This window comes from Pan troglodytes, chromosome 1 (assembly GCF_028858775.2).
Source record: "Pan troglodytes isolate AG18354 chromosome 1, NHGRI_mPanTro3-v2.0_pri, whole genome shotgun sequence".
NCBI lineage: Eukaryota > Metazoa > Chordata > Mammalia > Primates > Hominidae > Pan > Pan troglodytes.
Genome location: NC_072398.2, coordinates 38,845,201 through 38,864,898, shown reverse-complemented (window position 1 = coordinate 38,864,898; position 19,698 = coordinate 38,845,201). Strand labels below are relative to the sequence as shown.

Here is a 19,698-nt window from a genome sequence, read left to right as displayed (position 1 = left end):
TAAATGTCCTGGTTTATCTGGAACAGGCCTGGTTTATGCCTATGGGTCCAGCATAATGATTAATAACACACCTACCGTCTCCAAAGTCCTCATTTAAATGATAAATTATATAGTCATCTTAATCTTGGGGGACACCTGACAGTCCCTGGCTTCTGGGATGTGCTGACAGAAACAAAATTGCAACCTGACCCAGCCAGCCCTTGGGGAAAACTAGGTGGTCAGCTGATTTGTCTTTATTCTCCTATTTTGAGAGGTCGGACCTCCAGGCCCTACCTCACCACCCCCAGCCAGTTGAACTGAGACCTCTGGGGACATGGGCTCCTAAGTCCTGTCCCCTAAGAATCAAGAATGCATAATCACAGATGCTCACACACAGGCTACGGTCCTAGCCAAGCCACGGCCATCTTATTGCTCAAAACTTTCCTCCTCTAGGAACCATCCCTAACACTGATTCACTGTAAATATAAGTCCTTTAGTATATGATGTCCCCACATTGCATAAAACTCACTGAACCTGCTTACATGCCAATTCTGTATGAGTTTGATTATTTCGTTTACTACAGTCCTGCCTTTCCCACCAGACTAGGGATCCCAGGGTTAGGGGCTATCTACTAGGTATCCCCAAGTGCAGGATTGAGTTCTTCCCCCATCAAACTAGGGGTCTCTAATGGCAGGAACCAGTCTCCCCTATCAGATGAAGCTCCCAAGGACAGGAGTCCTGTAACCTGGAAGACAATCATGTCATCTTCTCTTTACTTCTGCCTTTGCCTTCAGTGCCCAACTTAGGTCCAAGGGAAAGTGTAGGTATGGATCTTGTTCTCCTAACTACCCCGCACCTGGGCTGGGTGAAGGGGTGAGATTTGTTCCTGTGACTCCCTTTCAAAGCAGTTCTGATTTTTCCAGTCTGCCTGGGCCTCCAGGCTGCAGAGCAGACTGACTCGTGCTTAATGAAGCGCATTCTCCATCTGTGGTCTGCCCCTCCTGGCAGCTCCAGCTGCCTGGGGCTTGGCTTTGGGGGAAGCAGTAAAGAAGTTCCCTCATCTCAGGCTGCCCCCCACTACAGACACACCAAGGGATCCACTCCCCCGGGCCAGCCCCACCCCACCCATGTTAGGCTAATGAGATCCAGACCCCACACCAGAGCTGTCCTGATTGGGTTGACCTATTTAATTAAAACAGCAGCTTCCAAAAACGGAGGTTCTGCTCCAAGGCTCTGCCCCTGGCCTCAAAGACAGACTCTGGCTGTCTCTGGCCAGCTTGGACTTTGGCACTTCTTCTCAGACCCTGACTTTCTTCTCTCCCTCCCTCCTTCCTTCTCCTCATTTTTCCAACATCTGTGTCCAGAAAGGAAGAAAAACCGTGTTTGGACTGGCCTCCTTCCATCCGTCATTTTTTTCCGCTTTCAAACGTCTTGTCTAAAGCAGAGTCAGTTACATAAACATTCCACCTCTTTCCATAAATTGGCCGCAGTTACCGAACAATAGCGTTACTGTGCAGGGGAAGAGGGAGCTCAAGGCCACACCCCACAAGTGCTGGTCCCCCAGCCAAATAGAACCAGAGACTCATTCTTTGAAAGAACCAAAGAGGAAATCCAGAATCTTCAGGCGAGACCTTTTCTGTTGTGCTTGGAGTGGTTCCTTTACCAAAGCCCCTCTCTGCTCTGCCCTCCCGGCAGCCATCTTCCATCTCTTAACTTCAAGCTGTTTGAACGGATGCCCAATTTCTGCTTTTTCCTTAACTGCCTGACAGTGTGTGTCACTGTGTGTCCCTGTCCTGAGGGCAGAGTGTGTGGATGATGGAGTTGGTGGTGGTGGTGATGTGTGCCTGTGTGTGTGTGCGTGTGCGTGTGCGTGCATGTGTGTCTTTTGGCAAGATTTTTGGAGGCACGCCCTCAAGATTTTGTTGCCTTTTCTTAAATAGAAACAGTTAGACCTCACTAATTCAGACCAGTTGGAGAAAAGTCCACAGGGGAAAAAAAGTCTGACTTAACAGAACACAGTTCTTCTTAGGCCCTCTCCCTTCTCCCAAATGCATCCAGTTACTGGAAGTGGACTAACCACATTGGCAGATACAGTTTTGCCAGACTTGCTCCATGAATAGGTAAAGACCACTTTTTCCATTATCTTGAGTACCTAATTAAATGTGTGGGCCACTCAAGGTGTGAAAATTCCTTTTTTTTTTCTTTTCATAGTAGGTCAGATATCTTCAACACTTATATAGTACTTGTCATTGGCTTAGTGAACTGTCTTCTTAGCCAGACTGAATGCTCTTTAAGGACAAGTTCTATATCTGAATCCATTCACTATCCAGTGCCTATTGTAGCTCCAAGCACATAGTAAGTGTACAAAATAAATGTTGAATAATGGATGGATGGATGGATAAATGGATGGATAGATGAAATTAGTGAAGTGGGAATAGAGGGGTGGAGAAAGAGCCTTGGCAGGGGAAGTTTGAAGGAAGCTTCTATTGACCTCCTTCTGATGAGGAGCAGAAGTAGCAAAGAGCGATGTTAGAGCAAGAGCAAGTAACTGACAGCATTGCCATCAGCTCTCACAGCAAGTGGCAGGAGATGGGGGAGGCAGAGATGGTTGGAGCTGGGGCTGGGGAAGTGAGTGGTAAAGCAGGAGTAGGAAGGCTATGATTGAATGGGGTTGGTGGGAAGATGTAATTGTGTGAATGGGTCTATGAGCAGCTCTGGTGCTAGAGGCAGATGTGGGTGTGGTAAAAAGAGATTGCTATGGGTAAACTAAGTTGAAAAGGTACTGTATCAGTTAAGCTGCTTTTGGCTGCAAGTAATAGAAAATTTAGTTCAGTTGGCTTATACTAGTCATTCTCAACTGGGGGCAATTTTACTCCCCAGGGGACATTTCACAAGGTCTGAAGACATTTGTGGTTGTCACAACTGGGATGTGGGGGATGGTCATACTGGTATCTAGTGGGTAGTGGCCAGTGATGCTTCTCAACATACCACAATGCACAGGACCACGCATAATGCACAGCTGCCCACAACAAAGTATTATGTGGCCCAAAGTGTCAGTGGTGATGTTGAGAAACCCTGGCTTAAACCAATAAGAAACAATTTATTGTTCCATACAATAAGCAGTTTCAAGGGTGGTCATTTTATGTGTTCATTGAGGAGGTGGGTTCTCCCCACCAGGAGCCTTTGCCTCTGCCATGTATTCGGCCTTTGTTCCCTCAGGGCCACAAGAGACTACAGTGGCTCCAAGTATCACATCCTCACCCAAGAGCATCTTCCTGTCCCTTTATAAAACTCAAATTCCTTTCATGTCTCACTAGCCTTGTGTTCCATGCCTATTCCTCAATCAATCCTGGGTGAGGGGATTGCCATGATTAATTTAATTGACATCCCTCACCCCTATCCCCACACTGACACTGGGGTGTGGAATGTGAAACATGAAGAAAATTTATATTCTGTTAAAAAGAAAATGTATCTTCTGGAGAAAGAAGAGGGTGCTGTGTGGTTCACAACAGGCTCTCCCCAGTGTATTGGGTTCATGAAACTGAGAAATGCGGTCCTGGGCCTCAAGGCTGGAACTTGCTGCTCTGTTACTCACTTTGGATTCACACCTTCGTTCATTCATTCCATAAGCAATAGATATTTACGGAATGCCTGTGCGTGGTGTAAGGGACATAACAGACATGTGGTTTCTGCCGACCTGGAGCTTTCAGTCTTGTAAGGGAGACACTAATCAAATAGTCTCATGGATGATGTGCAATTAAAGACAGAGACAGGCTGGGATTTAAAAGCACATGGAGCAGTGACAGTATATTACAGAAGACATTACAAAGAAGGTGAGGGAGAGTCAGGAAGGGTTTCCTTGGTTGAGCTAAGTTCTGAAGAATGCATGAAAATTAGCTTGGTAAAAGACAGGGGGCAGAAGAGATTTCCCGAGAATAGTAACCATGTCTGCACATCCCTCTGTGGGGAGAAGCTCAGTGCAATCCAGGAACTGTCACAGTGGAGTGCAGAGCAGAGATCCAGGGGAGGACAGCAGGGATTTTGAGAGGTTAGGCAAGGGCCGAATCTCGTAGGGTTTGCTCATGTTAAGGATTTTTGTCTTGGTCTTACGAGCAAGGAAAATTCATTCAGGTGTCCCAAACAAGGATGTGTTTTTTTTTTTTTTTTAAGTGTTTAAAGTTTGTAATTCCTAGTAGGAAAACATTATCTGAATGAATACCCTAATGGCAAACCACTGTACATGCTTCAGCTGCACTGGGGGAGAGGGGTAGGGATTATCTTCAAAGCACCTCAGCTCTCTTGATGAGAAGGTCAGAGGTACACTGGTTTGTATCATTGCGACATCCATAAGGTGATGTAGGTTGCTTTCCCTTCAGCAAGGGCTTTATTTATCAGAAGGGCATTATGCTTGACCTCCAAATTTGGCTGACAATTTACTGATAAGATTCATAAACTTTGGGTTGTTCTGGTATTGTGACATATTTGCTAGGTGCTGAGCCACATCCTGGAAGGCTGCCATAACTTCTGGATCCTGCATGGCTGCAAGAACCTCTGGATGACCAAGAATTTCATTGATTCCAGGCATTCTGGCCATTCATTCCAGGCATGCCCCCTCCCATTCCAGGCATTCCTCCGGGAAAATTACCAGGCATTCCCCCAGGAAAGCCACCTGGAAAAGAGCCATACTGAGCTCCTGACTGTCGTCTGTCTTCTTCCTCCCTCTGGGCTCTCTCATGCTCTTCTCGAGCCTTCTTAACTCTTTCTATTCTTTCTTTGATCTCTCGCTCTTCACGTTTTCGCTCATACTTTCTCCAGTGTTCTGCAATTGTCTGTGCCCTAGGTTGAACTTCTTTTAGCATTGCACTAACATCTTCATCATAATCCAATTTACAGGCAAGAGCAAGATCATGGGCTGCTTCTTCTCAGCGGCCTAGAAGTCTGTGTGTTTTCCCGCCGGGCGCGGTGGCTCACGCCTGTAATCCCAGCCCTTAGGGAGGCCGAGATGGGCGGATCACGAGGTCAGAAGATCGAGACCATCCTGGCTAACATGGTGAAAACCCGTCTCTACTTCAAATACAAAAAATTAGCCGGGCGTGGTGGCCGGCGCCTGTAGTCCCAGCTACTTGGGAGGCTGAGGCAGGAGAATGGCATGAACCCGAGAGGCGGAGGTTGCAGTGAGCAGAGATTGCGCCACTGCACTCCAGCTTGGGCGACAGAGCGAGACTCCGTCTCAAAAAACAAAACAAAACAAAACAAAACAAAAAACAAAAAAATTAGCCCGGGGTGATGGCGGGCGCCTGTAGTCTCAGCTATTCCGGAGGCTCAGGCAGGAGAATGGCGTGAACCCGGGAGGTGGAGCTTGCAGTGAGTCGAGATTGTGCCACTGCACTCCAGCCTGGGCTACAGAGCAAGAATCCGACTCAAAAAAAAAAAAAAAGAAGAAGAAGTTTGCGTGCTTTCCCTCGCCACTTGTAAGGCTGAGCTGAATCGGGATTTATTTCAATGGCTCTGTCACAGTCTCAGATGGCAGCATTTGGCTTCTGTAATTTGACGAAGACACTGGCCCTCTTGGCATACAAAATGGCCAAGCAAGGATTCAGCTTGATGGCATCTGTGAATAAATCAATGGCTTTCTGCAGTTTACCATCATTTAGGGCTCAATAGCAGCCACTTTCTTATCATTTGCCTGATCTATCATCTCCTCTGCTATCTCTACATTTTTATCTCCCATTTCTTGAGGGGCATCAGTGTCTGGTTCAATCACACCTTCATTATCAATTTCTAGATCACTTTCCTCACTTGATGGTTCGTCTGCCTTTAAGTCTTCCTCCACCTTCTTACTGTCAGGTTTTTCTTCCTTGGTATTTTCTTCTGATTTAGCTTTCTGAGTAGCAGGTGGTACTTTACCCGCCATGCTCTCCACCCACTCTCTCAGGAAGCGCATTTCCTTGGTGTATGGAACACTCGGATCCTGTTTACACATTTTCACAAAGGCCCGAAGTTCATTCACTTTGTGGGGGTCCGTGGTCCGGAGGCGGTCGGCGAAGCTGAGGGGCTGCAGCCCGGTTCCAGGCTCTGGCTCCGCGTGACTGCGCAGAAAGGGGCTTTTTTTTTTCTTTTTTTTTGAAACAGAGTCTCGCTCTATCACTCAGGCTGGAGTGCAATGGTGCGATCTCGGCTCACTGCAGCCTCTGCCTCCCGGGTTCAAGAGATTCTCCTGCCTCAGCCTCCCGAGTAGCTGGGATTACAGGCACAGGCCACCACGCCCAGCTAATTTCCAAATAAGGATCATTTTGATTGCAGTGTGAAGAACAAAGTGGAGAGAAGCAGGCTAGATTTGGGAAGACAAGAAACTACTGCAGGGGTACAAGCAGGTGAGGTGTGATGGTGGGTTGGATCAGGGCGAAGGTGGGAATGTAGAGAGATTGTGAGATTTAAGATACATTTGGCCAGACACCGTGGCTCAGGCCTGGAGTCCCAGTACTTCGGGAGGCCAAGGCAGGTAGACTGCTTGAGGCCAGGAGTTCGAGACCAGCCTGGGCAACATGGCAAAACTCTGTCTCTACTAAAAATACAAAAATTAGCCAGGTGTGGTGGCACGTGCTGTAATCCCAGCTCCTCAGGAGGCTGAGGCAGGAGAATTGCTTGAACCTGGGAGGTGAAGATTGCAGTGAGCTGAGATCATGCCACTGCACTCCAGCCTGGGAGACAGAGCAAGACTCTGTCTCAAAAAAAAAAAAAAAAAAAAAAAAAAGAGAGAGAGAGAGACATTTAAAAGGTAAAATTGACCAAATTTATTGATGGATTTCTTGTGGACCAGTGGGGAAAAGAAAGGGTTAAGGACGGATTCCTAAATTTCTGGATTCAGAAAATGGTTGGAAGGTAGAGCCATTTATTAAGAAAGAAAACAGTGGAAAAAGATCAGACCTCTGGGAAAATTAGAGTTCAGTTTTCGTCGTGGTGAGATCACAGCTCCCTTGAGACATCCAAGTGGAGATGCTGAGCAGGCAATTCGATATATGGATCCAGAGATCAAAGGAGAAGACTGCGTTGGAAATATACATTTAGAGAATATCGGCATACAGATGGTATAGTGGGTGTCTATCACCAGGTAACAAATTACCTCAACACTTGGTGACTTCAAACAACAGCCATTTATTATCTCTTACGGTTTTGTTGTATTGAGACTTTGGACAGTGCATGGAGGGGATGACTTTGTTCTACAGTGTCTGAGGTCTCAGCTGGGAGACTCAATGGCTGGGACCTGAAACTATATATTTTTTTTCTTTCTTTTATTTAATTAATTAATTTATTTATTTATTTTGAGACAGAGTCTCGCTCTGTCGCCCAGGCTGGAGTGCAGTGGTGCGATCTCGGCTCACTGCAAGCTCTACCTCCTGGGTTCCAGTGATTGGTTCTTCAGCCTCAGCCTCCCGAGTAGCTGAGACTACAGGTGCCCGCCAGCATACCCAGCTAATTTTTTGTGTTTTTAGTAGAGATGGGGTTTCACCATATTGGCCAGGCTGGTCTTGAACTCCTGACCTCGTGATCTGCCCACCTTGGCCTCCCGAAGTGCTGGGATTACAGGCGTGAGCCACCACGCCTGGCCTATATATTAATGTTGGCTGCTGGCTGAGAGCTTAGCTAGAGTCGTTGGCTGCCAACACCCACATATGGCCTCTCGACGTGGCCTGGGCTTCCTCAGCACAGGATGGATTGCTTCTAAAATCAAGAAACCCAAGAGAAAGATCCAAGTAGAAACTGAATTCTTCATATGACCTAACCTTCAAATTCATACAGCGTTACTTCCATTTGACCAAAGAAGTCATAAGCTGCCAGGAAGATTCAAGGGGAGGAAACTTAGACCCTACTTCTTGGTGGAAGAGTGACAGTTATGTTTTAAGAAGAGTATGTGGGATGGGATAAATATATAGGTGTGACCATTCTTGGACAATACTATGAGCCACAGATGGTGGTAACAAATAAGGTGTCCCAAACAAAAACAATATGGATGAGAAGAGGAGAGTGCCTAGGATGGAGGTTTGGAGTTATCTTACATGATAAAGAAGAAGAGTCTAAAAAAAAAAAAGCAGAGAAGAAGCAGACAGGGAGTAGAAGGAAAATCAGAGAGCATGGCATCACAGAAGCCACGGAAAGAAAGTTCACTCATTTATTCACTGAGTATTTATCAGACACCTACTGTATTTATCAGGCACTTATACCAGACTGTTCTAGGTTCTGGGACTGTACTAATGAATGCAAAATTCCTTGACTTCATGATTATTACATTCTAGAAGGGAACTATCCAGTTAGTTGAAGACTGAAAAAAAATATGCCTTGGACATAGTCACTTGAAGGTCAATGGTGATCTTCATGAAAATGGCTTTTATAAGAAATGGGGACCAAGCATGATGGCTCATGCCTATAATCCCAGCACTTTGGGAGGCTGAGGCAGGAGGATTGCTTGAGCCCAGGAGTTTGAGATCAGTCTGGGCAACATAGCAAGACCACATCTCTATAAAAAGTAACAAAAAATTAGCCAGGCATGGTGACGTGTGCCTGTGGTCCCAGCTAGTTGGGAGGCTGAAGCAGGAGGATAGCTTGAGTCTTGGAGGTCGAGGCCATAGTGAGCAGAGATCATGCCACTGCACTCCAGCCTGGATGACAAAGTGAGACCCTGTCTCAAAAAAAGAAAAGAAAAGAAATGGAACAGAAGCCAGATTGGGTGGGTTGAGAAATCAATTGGAGATGGGGAGTATAAAAAATGGATTGGGGAGGTAAAGGCAGCTATGGGGCTCTGAGGATAAAGATAAAACCCCTGAGAGGGCATTTCCGCTTCTCTGTAGCATGTCCTATTATCGGGCTGCATTGGAAGGGGCTGAAGCCCCACCGTGACTGGCAAGGGACCCGCATCATTTTTTTCTGCGCTCCACTCAGCATTGTTCAGGAGTAACCAAGAATGTGCTGCCTTGTGCAGTTCCAGCCTCCAACCCTTAGTCACAGCTCTGTCATCTCCCGCACCTTCATGGATTCTTTCCTGGATTGTTTCTTTGTTGCTGCTAAACTCCGTCCTGAGCTTGCAGCCCAGATTCTAGCCACATTGATCTCCTCACAAGCTATGCCTGAACTCCCCTCCTTCCTTCTATCTATCCCTTTCACTATTTGAGTTCACTTCAAAACTCCTTCTCCATGAAGAAGGACCCACGCCAGCCCTCATGGATGCTCTTACCCACTGAAGGCTGCACTGAGCTCAGCTCTGCACCATGCACGGTTCTGGCTGGTCTGTGATGTTTGCGTCTTAATCTCCCACACCACAGGTAACTTATTTGAAAGCAGACCAGGGTGGAGATGTTTCCTATGTCTTTACAATGTCCCCGAGGCAAGCTCGATATTGGACTAAGTAAATAGCAGGGGCCCAATATCTGTTGCATCTGTTGAATGACTTGATGCAGAGCCTACCTGAGCCCTCCCACACTTGCCCCAGACGACCTGCTCTGTGAGCCTGTAGCAGTAGCTGAATACAGGATAGCAATGGGGGCTGCTTTTCTCAAGACTCTGCTTGCAGAGCTCCTGGGGAATAAACAGCAGGAGAGGCCCTCTCTCTACTCAAGGATCTGAGTTCAATCTGGGGATAGAGGAAGAGGGTTGTAGTTCCCCATCCCCATAAGCACCCCCAGATAAATCAAAGAGAACACACCAGCCCACAGCAGTAGCTGAACAAGCCCATTTAGGTATGGCAAATAGATAACAGAGTAAAAGACTGACTGAGGCAGGATGATCTTCTCTGGTAGAGTTTTATCCAAGTGAAAGGTCTTAAGCTTGATGTGGGAGACATACAAATGCCACTTGTTAGCCATACCACCTTGTACAAATCACATAAACCCCTCTGAGCCTCCGTTTTCCAACCTTTTTTTTTTTTAGAAACTGAGTCTTACTGTGTTACCTTGGCTTGACTACAGTGGTGGACTCACTGCAGCCTCAAAATCCTAGGCTAAAGGGATCCTCCTGCTCAGCCTCCTGAGTCACTGGATTACAGACATGAGCCACCGGGTCCAGCTCCCAAGTTTTCTAATCTTTAAAATTGGAATAATAATACCCACCACAGGCTGGACACGGCGGCTCACACCTGTAATCCCAGCACTTTGGGAGGCTGAGGAGAGAGGATTGCTTGAGCCCAGGAGTTTGAGATCAGCCTAGGGAACAAAGCGAGACTCTGTCTCTACAAATAATAATAATAATAATAATAATAATAATAATAATAATAATACCTACCACATAGAATTGCTAGGAGAAGTAAATGAGATAATGTACAGTTGGTCCTGTTAGTTGTGACCTCTGTATTTGCAAATTTGCCTACTCACAAAAATGTATTTGTAACCCTCAAATCAATATTTACAGTGTTTTTGGGGTCATTTGCAGACATGCACAGAGCAGCAGAAATTCAAATCACGTTCCCAGCTGAGGCTGGATAAGGCATGCTCTTCCTTCTTCTTTCAGCCCTCATGCTGTAAACAAATGCCCTTTTTGCAGTCTATTTAGTGCCATGATTTTGGCATTTTTTGTGCTTTTTCTTGGTGATTTCACTGTCTAAAATGGTCCCCAAGCATAGCGCTGAAGTGGTGTCTCCTGCTCCTAAGCACAAGAAGACTGTGATGAGATTTACTGAGAAAAGAAGTCTGTTAGATAAGCTTTGTTCAGGCCGAAATGATAGTGTTGTGGGCTGTGAGTTCAATGTTAATGAATCAATGATACATACTTCATAGAAGCTCATAAAACAAGGCTATGTATTGATTGGTTAATGAAAATGTTCTGACCAGAGGTTCGAGGTCTGCAGTGATTTTGTAGGGCGTAAGTACCCTAAGTAATGAGAATGGACAGTATGTAGAAGTGCCTATATGGTGCATGGTGTAGACGAGACGCATTCAGAAGTGCTGACTCCTGAACTTGGTGAGAAGATGGCAGAAAGCGCTCCAAGCAGTTTCTTGCCATGGTTGTTTGTGCTTTGCCGGGAATTTGGATCCTGTAAGAGTCAAACAATTTTTGCTCATAAGTTTCTGTCCCTTTGCATCCATTGAGGTACAGAGTTAAAAAAAAAAAGTTTCTGTCTTATTTCTCTTGTATCCTGTGGGCGACTCATGTTTCTGCCCCAGACAGGGAGCTTAGGCAGGGGCTGAGGCTCCAAAAGGACTATGTCTCTTGCCTTCTTTGTGTTTTCTACCCTCCTTCTTGTTTGACACCCAGAGGTCCCAACTATCTTGTGTTTCAGTGGTTACTCTCACTGTGGTTCATCCTGGGGTGGGAGGAGGAGCAAAAGCCCTGTCTGGATCCCCGTTCCCCTGCAGGGTGACAGAGAAGTCTCTAAGCCCCGGCCATGGGGGAAAATGTGGGGGCGGGGGAAGGGGGACCCTGACCACCAGCTTTCCCCCCATAGGAAAGGCCCTCCCCTATTGGGCTACTGTCTTTTCCCAGGTGGGGACGAAAGCAGCAAGAATTAAGAAAAAGGACTAGAGGTTTTCTCCACACATGGGTCTGATTAGACTCTCATTCCTGAGGCTCTCTGGGCTTGAACACTTTCTCTCCAGGAAGCCAGACAGCCAGTTAGAGAAAATCTGCAAACCTGCACTGAGGCCAGGCTTCAGGAGGCAGCCCCGGGTGGGATGGAAGGGACGGGAGGGCTGCGGGCACTTGATCTTTATCACAGCCCTCAGCCTCCCGGCCTCCTGCCAGCTCCCATAGCCCCTGGCCAGGATCCTCCAAGAATTCAGAGCCTGAGGATTGTGTTACCTTCTGAATTCCATTAGCACAGGCCAGCTGGGGGTAGGGATGGGGGCTGGCTAGGGCTTACCTGAGGAGTCGTTTGGTGCCAAGCAGGCGCCTTGGGTCGCTTGTTTCTGCCTTTCCAGCTTTGATTCCCCCTTTGCCTTCATTCTCTCACATTCTCTGCAGGGAAGGACATGAATTGTGTATATGTTAATATAAACAAAAAAAGATAGGGGTTTTTCAGATGTTCATAGGGAAGAGAAGTTAACGATGATACTAATAATAGCAAAACTGTGTGCCAGACACTGTTCTAATTGCTTATATGTATACAGTCCTGCATTGTTTAACAAAGGGGATATGTTCTGAGAAATGTGTCATTAGGCGATTTCATTGTTAGGCGATTTCACCATTGTGTAAACATCATAGAGTGTACTTGCACAAACCTAGACGGTAGAGCCTACTACACACCTAGGGTGAATGGTATAGCCTATCTCTCTTAGGCTACAAACCTGTACAGAATGTTACTGTACTGAATACCATAGGCGATTGTAACATAGGCAATGGTAAGCTCTAGAATGCCACAGGCAATTGTAAGTGTTTTTTGTATGTAAACTTATCTAAACATAGAAAAGGCATAGTAAAAATACAGTATAAAAGATAAATGATGGTAGACTTGTGTAGGGTACTCACCGTGAAAGGAGCTTGCAGGACTGGAAGTTGCTCTGGGTGAGTCAGTGAACGAGTGGTGAGTGAATGTGAGGGCCTAAGACTGTGCACTACTGTAGACTTTATAAGCACTGTACACCTAGGTTGCAATAAATTTATAAACAATATTTTTCTTTCATCAATAACAAATTAACCTTAGCTTACTGTAACTTTTTTACCTAATAAACTTTGAAAAATTTTAAAACCTTTTTGACTCCTTTGTATTAACACTTAGCTTAAAACACACATTATACGGCTATACACAAATTTTTCTTTGTATATTTCTTTCCTTATGTCATTATTCTATATGCTTTTTTCTATTTTTATATAACTTTTTTGTTAAAAACTAAAACACAAACATACACATTAGCCTAGGTCTACACAGGGTCAAGAACCACCTCCATATCTTGTCCAACTGGAAAGTTTTTTGTTTTTGTTTTTTTTGTTTGTTTGTTTGTTTTTTGAGACAGAGTTTTGCCCTGTTGCCCAGGCTGGAGTGCAGTGGTGTGACCTCAGCTCACTGCAACCTCTGCCTTCCAGGCTCAGGCAATCCTCCCACATCAACCTCCCAAGTAGCTGGGACTACAGGCCTGTGCCACCACACTGGCCTAATTTTTGTGTAATTTGTAGAGATAGGTGTTTCACCATGTTGCTCAGGCTGGTCTCGAATTCCTGGGCTCAAACAATCCACCCACCTTGGCCTCCCAAAGTGCTAGGATTATAGGCATGAGCCACCATGCCCGGCCCCATTGGAAGGTCTTTGGGGGCAATAGTTGTATCCTGTGATAACAATGCCTTCTTCTGTAATATCTCCTGAAGGACCTCCCTAAGGCTGTTTTACAGTTAGCTATTTTAAAATAAGTATAAGGTGCATACTCTAAAATAATGATAAATAGTATCATAAATACATAAACCAGTAACATAGTTGTTTATTATCATTATCAGTTATTATGTATTGTACATAGTTGTGTGCTTTTATACTAGTAGGTTTGTTTACACCAGCACATGAGTAATGCATTGCGCTACAATGTTACATCGGCTACCATGTCACTAAGTGATAGGAATTTTTCTTCTCCATTATAATCTTATGGGACTACCCTCATATATATGGGTGGGTCATATATCCTTGACCAAAACATCATTCTTTATGTGGTGCATGACTCTATTAGCACATTTAAAAATCAAAATATCTCTATTTTACAGATGAGGAGATTGAGGCAGAACTGTGTTGGACTACAGTTTCTTCATAACCTTAAAGAAGTTAGACAAAATGAATCTAAAGTAACTTCCGGCAGAGCGCGGCCTAATGATCTCCACTCACTGCAATGCTAGGCTCATGCCTGTAATCCTAGCACTTTGGGAGGCTTAGGCAGGCAGATCCCTTGAGCCCAGGAATTCAAGAGAGCCCAGGAGTTCGAGACCAGCCTGGACATCATGGCGAAACCCCATCTCTACCAAAACCACAAAGATTAGCCAGCCATGATGGCGAATGCCTGTAGTCCCAACTACTTGGGAGGCTGAGGTGAAAGGATTGCTTGAGTCTGGGAGGTGGGTATTGCAGTGAGCTGAGATGGCACCACTGCACTCCAGACTGGACAACAGAGCCAGATCCTGTCTCAAAAAGAAAAAAAAAGAGTAACTTTCATGTTCATTTTTCATTTGTTTTTCTTTTTCTTGGTCTCTTTCCATAACAAGAAGGAGGAAAAGGAAACAGAAAGAAGAATTTATTTAATCTTTACTACACTGGGCTCTATAACAAGGGCAGCAAACTGTGTTTTCAAGAGCCAGAAAGTAAATATTTTAGGCTTTGTGATCCATACAATGTCTGTCATAACTATTCAGCTCTGTCATTGTAGCACCAAAGCAGCCAGATACAATATGTGGACCAGCCTGTGTAGCTGTACTTCAATAAAACTTCACTTAACTAAACAGGCAGAGGGCTGGATTTGGCCCTCTGACCTACTGCTTTATAAGATTACCCAGGCAGGGGTCCTGCCCTCAGAAAGCTCACCTTCTGCTCCAGGCTTCACTGTGAGATATATGAAGGTGACTGACATATTCCATTTGTTCGTGCAAAACTACATATACATGTGGACACACACACATGCTCATACACACATGCACATAGTGTTCCCCAGCTTTACATGTATTTACACACACCACAGGCCTCTTTTACACATTGCCTGGTGGTTTACATCTCCAAAAGGAATAGTCCTGCTGGGCATTCACGATGTTCTAAGCCCTATGATCAGTGATTTTCATGTTTTCTCAGGTCACCCTTCCCACAGTTTCGTCCATAGGAATTATGGTCCCTGTATTAGTTTGTTAGGGCTACCATAACAGAGTACCACAAACTGGGTGGATTAAACAACAGAAATGTATTTTCTCACAATTCTGGAGGCTAGAAGCTTGAGAACAAGTTGTCAGTAGGAGCCAGGCGTGGTGGCTCATACCTGTAATTCCAGCACTTTGGGAGGCGAAGGCGGGGAAATCATTTGAGCCCAGGAATTCGAGACCAGCCTGGGCAGCAAAGTGAGACCCTGCCTCTATAAAAACATTTTAAAAATTGTCTGGGTGTGGTGGTCTGCACCTGTAGTCCCAGCTACTTGGAAGGCTGAGGTGGGAGGATCACTTGAGCCCAGGAGTTTGAGGCCACAGTGAGCTACGATCACACCACTGTATTCCAGCCTGGGCAACAGAGTGAAACTCCATCTTAAAATAACTAACTAAACAAGGCTGGGTGCAGTGGCTCATGCCTGTAATTCCAGCACTTTGAAAGGCTGAGGTGGGTGAATTAACTTAAGCCCAGGAGTTCAAGACCAGCCTGGCAAACATGGTGAAAACCCATCTCTCCTAAAAATACAAAAATTAGGCCAGTGTGGTTGCACACGCCTGTAGTTCCAGCTACTTGGGAGGCTGAGGCAGGAGGATCACTTGATCCTGGGAGGCAGACGTTGCAGTGATCTGATGGAGTGAGACTCTGTCTCAATAAATATAAATAAATAAATAAATTAATTAATTAATGGTGTCAGCAGGGTTGGATTCTCCTGAGGTCTCTCTTCTTGGCTTGTGGATGGCCTTCTCCTCTTTGTATCTTCATATGGTTTTCTCTCTCTGTGTCTGCTATGGTCTGAATGTTTGTGTTCCCCCAAAATTCATGTTCCTATCCTAATCCCCAGTGTGATGGTATTAGGATGTAGGGCTTTTAGGAGGTGATTAAGTCACGAGGGCAGAGCCCTCGTGAATGGAATTAGTTCCCTTATACAAGAAACCCCATCCCTTCCACCATATGAAGACACAGCAAGAAGGTGCCATCTATGGTGAAAGGGACCTCACCGGACACTGAATTTTCTGGAGACTTGATCATGGACTTCCTACCCTCCAGAACTGTGAGAAATAAATATTTGGTCTCGATAAGCCACCTAGCTTGTGGTATTTTGTTATAGCAGCCCAAACGGACTGAGACAGTGTCTGTGTCCTAATCTCCTTTTCTTATAAGGACACCTGTCATGTTGCATTAGGGCCTACCCATATGATCTCATTTTAAATGACCCTTTTAAAGACTCTGTCTCCAAATGGTGCCATTCTAAGGTACTGGGGGACAGGGCCATAACACATAAATTTCTGGGGGATACGAGTCAACCCACAACAATCCCATTTACAGAAAAGATAACAGAAAAGACACTGAGAGGCCAAGTAATTGGCCCATGGTCACACAGCAATTTGATTGCCTGGCTTCAAAGCCCATGTTGCTGCATGTATTAGTAGTTCATTCCTGTTTATTGTTGAGTAGTATTCTATTGGATGCATACATTATGTTTTCTTCTTATGCATTAATTTTTTTAATTTTTTTTATTTTTTGGAGATGGAGTTTCACTCTTGTCATCCAGGCTGGAGTGCAATGGTCTGATCTCAGCTCACTGCAACCTCTGCCTCCCAGGTTCAAGCAATTCTCCTGCCTCAGCCTCCCAAGTACCTGGGATTACAGGTATGCACCACCACATCTGGATAATTTTTGTATCATTAGTAGAGATGGGGTTTCACCATGTAGGCCAGGCTGGTCTTGAACTCCTGACTTCAGGTGATCCACCAGCCTCAGCCACCCAAAGTGCTGGGATTACTGGTGTGCACCACCTCGCGCCCAGCCATGCATTTTTAAATTGATGAACAGTTGTGTTATTTCCAGACTATTAGGAATAAAGTCACTGTGAGCATTATTATACCAGTCTTTTTGTGGCTGTAACTCTAATTTCTCTTGCCTAAATACCTAGGAGTCTAATTGCTGAGTGATAGAATAGGTGAAACATTTAACTTTGTAAGAAACTGCCAAACAGTTTTCCAAAGTGCTTATTCTATTTTCACTTTTATCAGCAATGTATGAGATATCTGGTTGTTCCTTGTCATCATCAACATGGAGTTGTTTTTCCCTTTGCTATTGAGTTGGAGTTCGTGTGTGTGTGTGTGTGTGTGTGTGTGTGTGTGTGTGTGTGTGATCCTTTGTGGAAGAGATTGATTTCCGGTATGATGATTTGGGAAGCTCCAGTGAAAATGATGAAAATCACTTTTTTAAAACCCCAAACACTTAAAGGCTCTGGAAACATGCCTAAGGGCATACAGCAAATGAAGAAATATCTATTAAAGAAAATCTACAAATATCTGGTAAGAAAAATGATAATCTATTGTATATGAACAACTGTTTCTTTGTAGAAATTGACAAGCGAATTCTCAAATTCATAAGGATTTGCAGAGGACCCAGAATAGCTATAACAAATTTGAGAAAGAATCTTGGCTGGGTGTGGTGGCTCACACCTGTAATCCCAGCACTTTGAGAGACTGAGGTGGGCGGGTCAGAAAAAAAAAATACAGGTCACAAAGACTTTGCTGCTAAAACAGGCTGTGGTAAAGAATCCAGGCAAAACCCACCAAAACCAAGAGGGCAATAAAAGTGACCTCTGGTTGTCCTCATTGCTCATTATACGTTAATTATAATGCATTTTAATGCTAAAAGACACTCCTCCCAGCACCATAACAGTTTACAAATGCCATGGCAACATCAGGAAGTTACCCTATATGGTCTAAAAACGGTAGAAACCTTCAGTTTTGGGACTTGCCTACCCCTTTCCCTGAAAACTCATGAATAATCCACCCCTTGTTTAGCATATAATCAAGAAATAACCATAAAAATAGCCATCCAGCAGCTCTCAGGGCTTCTCTGCCTATGGATTAGCCATTCTTTATTCCTTTACTTTCCTAATCAACTTGCTTTCACTTTACTCTATGGATTTGCCTCGAATTGTTTCTTGCACAAGATCCAAGAATGCTCTCTTGGGGTCTAGATCAGGACCCCTTTCCTGTAACACAGGATGAGTGCTCTCCCCTCTCTCTGTGGGACGAGGGCCCGCTGAGTACTGTTCCTAGAGGGAGGTAAGGAAACAAAGGATTTTCCTTAGGGAAATGGCCCAAACACTTTGTGGGCCATAACCAAATGTTGCTAAGTACACTCTGATGGTACTTACAGAACCTGATACAGGGTTTCACTAGCTAAGGAATTATTTTGGTTCCACCCATAATGGAAACAATAGAAGTAACCCTGTTGTGATTGGCAGTCCCAAGGGGGGCCTTGTGTCTTTGGATGGAATTTATAGATGGCTCTTTGCTGACCAGAGTTCATCATAATGGGTAGGGGAAGGGCTGAGTGCATTAGACTGGCGTTGGTTGAGTCTTTGAACCAGTAAAATGGCTCCCTTTAGATGTGGGAGCCTGACAACCAAAATTAGTGACTGAAGCATAAGTTTCAAATCATCAAGGTTTATTAAGCCAGCTTGAGGGTGCGCCCAGGAAAAATGAGAGTCACAGACACATCTGCAGCTCTTTTTTTCCAAAGAGGTTCTCAGGAGGTTTGATATTTATACATTTTCCTTAAAAAAGTAATGGGAGCAGTGAGAGGAATGACTACATATTTGTCAGACTTTAGTTAGTGCCCAGGAAATCTACATTTTACATAATAAAAGGTGAACATTTGAAGAGAAGAGGAATAGAGGAAGCAGATGTCTCAGAGAAGGGTGAAGAAGCGACTAATCTCATCTTGTCTTTGTTCTATACCTGGGAAGATAAGTTAGTCATTGACATTATCAGCATGGAGTCTTTTGAAAGAGCTGGTTTCTGTGTAGCCCTTAGGGAAGAAAGCCTAATGGCAGTTATCAAGGGAGCAGATGTAATGAGGTATGTCCAACCTTCTATAGCATCATGGCCAGGACTTAGCTTCCAAGGTTTCTCTGGGGTCCCCTTGGCCAAGAGGGGATCACTTCAGTCAGCTAGGGCCTTGGAATTTTATTTTTTATTTCTCAGGTCTCAGTAAGGCAACCTGGGGAAGAGTCATTCCCCACCTGGGGATTCCTGAAGACACATGTTAGATATAAATGAGGCTTGGTGAGAAGGGGGGATGACAGGAGTCTTGGGGACCTGCCTGGTATCATCTTTCCTACTCTGAACTTGTCCGTGTGAGGAAGCACCCAAGGACCAACATGGAGATGATATCTGCCTTTAGGTCCCTCAGCCCAGATCCACGGTGGAGGCAGAATTAATTAAGGTGTGAGTTGGTGACTCCCTCCCCGCATTTCCCCATCATCTTGTCTCTCCTTTGCCCAAGACAAAGCCCTCTTTTAAAGGCTAGGAGCTTCTGCTACTATGAGAATGTGAGAGGAGAAAGGAAGAAACCAGTCAGGCAGGCAGTTAGGGTGGGTCCTCAGTTAAATTCTTTCAAACAAAAGAACAGCCTGAAAAATCAAGCTGCAGGCACAGATGAGGAAATTTGCACAGGGGGTCATGCCTAAGACATTCCCACAGCTGCACAGATAAGAACAACTGCACAGGTGACTTGCTCAGATGTGCTTGCAATGGAAAATTCCATCCTTTAACACATACGTGTAAGGGGAACAAAACAATATGGAGTAACTCAAGCTAAGGGCTCCCATGCGCATTAGGAGAATGAGGTGGAGCTACCAGAAATTTGTGCCTTATGTACATGAGAGGCCTAGCCCTTATCGGTTTCTTATAAAAGGCTTTGTATTCAACTATAAAAATGGCAACCCATTCGGGACCCCTCTCTGCTGTGGAGAGCTTTCTTCTTTTGCTTATTAAACTTTCACTCCAACTTCATCCTTTGTGTTCATGCTCCTTAATTCTCTTGGTTGTGAGACAAAGAACTTGGGGTGATACCTCACAATGAGAGACTGCTACGTTGTGGTACATTGC

The 19,698-nt window shown here is 45.0% G+C and overlaps 1 long non-coding RNA gene and 1 pseudogene across 1 annotated transcript; both read right to left on the bottom strand.

Moving 5' to 3' along the window:
- Positions 1 to 4,381: 4,381 nt before the first annotated feature.
- LOC744622 (hsc70-interacting protein-like) lies at positions 4,382 to 7,775 on the bottom strand (annotated as a pseudogene).
- Positions 7,776 to 10,741: 2,966 nt separating this feature from the next.
- On the bottom strand, positions 10,742 to 11,911 carry LOC129135964 (uncharacterized). Its single transcript, XR_008537143.1, has 2 exons — positions 11,825 to 11,911; positions 10,742 to 10,999 (listed from the first exon to the last, which is right to left on the bottom strand). It is a non-coding gene; the product is annotated as an uncharacterized LOC129135964 (long non-coding RNA).
- Between the last annotated feature and the right edge of the window lie 7,787 nt (positions 11,912 to 19,698).